Here is a 2,248-nt window from a genome sequence, read left to right as displayed (position 1 = left end):
AACGGAGAAACGAAGAAAGAACCGGAGTAACGGAGAAAGAAACGGAGAAACGGAGAAATAAATGGAGAAACGAAGAAATAAACGGAGAAAAGAACAAAGAAACGGAGTAGCGAAGAAAGAAACGGAGAAACGAAGAAAGAAACGGAGAAACGAAGAAAGAAACGGAGTTACGATGAGAGAAACGGAGTAACGAAGAAAGAAACGGAGAAACGGGGAAATAAATGGAGAAACGAAGAAAGAAACGCAGAAACGAACAAAGAAACGGAGAAACGAAGGAAGAAACGGAGAAACGAAGGAAGAAACGGAGAAACGAAGAAAGAAACGGAGAAACGAAGAAAGAAACGGAGAAACGAAGAAAGAACCGGAGTAACGAAGAAAGAAACGAAGAAACGAAGAAATAAATGGAGAAACGAAGAAATGAACGGAGAAACGAACAAAGAAACGGAGAAGCGAAGAAAGAAACGGAGAAACGAAGAAAGAAACGGAGAAACGAGGAAAGAAACGGAGAAACGAAGAAAGAAACGGAGAAGCGAACAAAGAAACGGAGAAATGAAGAAAGAAACGGAGAAACGAAGAAAGAAACGGAGAAACGAAGAAAGAAACGGAGATACGATGAGAGAAACGGAGTAACGAAGAAAGAAACGGAGAAATGGTGAAATAAATGGAGAAACGAACAAATAAATGGAGAAACGAACAAGCAAACGGAGAAACGAAGAAAGAAACTGAGAAACGAAGAAAGAAATGAAGAAACGAAGAAAGAAACGAAGAAACGAAGAAACAAACGGAGATACGAAGAAAGAAACGGAGAAACGAAGAAAGAAACGGAGAATCGAAGAAAGAAACGGAGAATCGAAGAAAGAAACGGAGAAACGAAGAAAGAAACGGAGAAACGAAGAAAGAAACGGAGATACGATGAGAGAAACGGAGTAACGAAGAAAGAAACGGAGAAACGGGGAAATAAATGCAGAAACGAAGAAATAAACGCAGAAACGAACAAAGAAACGGAGAAACGAAGGAAGAAACGGAGAAACGAAGGAAGAAACGGAGAAACGAAGAAAGAAACGGAGAAACGAAGAAAGAAACGGAGAAACGAAGAAAGAACCGGAGTAACGAAGAAAGAAACGAAGAAACGAAGAAATAAATGGAGAAACGAAGAAATGAACGGAGAAACGAACAAAGAAACGGAGAAGCGAAGAAAGAAACGGAGAAACGAAGAAAGAAACGGAGAAACGAGGAAAGAAACGGAGAAACGAAGAAAGAAACGGAGAAGCGAACAAAGAAACGGAGAAATGAAGGAAGAAACGGAGAAACGAAGAAAGAAACGGAGAAACGAAGAAAGAAACGGAGATACGATGAGAGAAACGGAGTAACGAAGAAAGAAACGGAGAAACGGGGAAATAAATGGAGAAACGAAGAAATAAACACAGAAACGAACAAAGAAACGGAGAAACGAAGGAAGAAACGGAGAAACGAAGGAAGAAACGGAGAAACGAAGAAAGAAACGGAGAAACGAAGAAAGAAACGGAGAAACGAAGAAAGAACCGGAGTAACGAAGAAAGAAACGAAGAAACGGAGAAATAAATGGAGAAACGAAGAAATAAACGGAGAACGAACAAAGAAACGGAGAAGCGAAGAAATAAACGCAGAAACGAACAAAGAAAAGGAGAAACGAAGGAAGAAACGGAGAAACGAAGGAAGAAACGGAGAAACGAAGAAAGAAACGGAGAAACGAAGAAAGAAACGGAGAAACGAAGAAAGAACCGGAGTAACGAAGAAAGAAACGGAGAAACGAACAAAGAAACGGAGAAACGAAGAAAGAAACGGAGATACGAAGAAAGAAACGGAGAAACGTAGAAAGAAACGGAGAATCGAAGAAAGAAACGGAGAAACGAAGAAAGAAACGGCAAAACGAAGAAAGAAACGGAGATACGATGAGAGAAACGGAGTAACGAAGAAAGAAACGGAGAAACGGGGAAATAAATGGAGAAACGAAGAAATAAACGCAGAAACGAACAAAGGAACGGAGAAACGAAGGAAGAAACGGAGAAACGAAGGAAGAAACGGAGAACCGAAGAAAGAAACGGCGAAACGAAGAAAGAAACGGAGATACGATGAGAGAAACGGAGTAACGAAGAAAGAAACGGGGAAATAAATGGAGAAACGAAGAAATAAACGCAGAAACGAACAAAGGAACGGAGAAACGAAGGAAGAAACGGAGAAACAAAGGAAGAAACGGAGAAACGAAGAA

Source organism: Ptiloglossa arizonensis, unplaced genomic scaffold (genome assembly GCF_051014685.1).
Source record: "Ptiloglossa arizonensis isolate GNS036 unplaced genomic scaffold, iyPtiAriz1_principal scaffold0027, whole genome shotgun sequence".
Taxonomy (NCBI): Eukaryota; Metazoa; Arthropoda; class Insecta; order Hymenoptera; family Colletidae; genus Ptiloglossa; species Ptiloglossa arizonensis.
Note: the sequence above shows the minus strand (reverse complement) of the source record.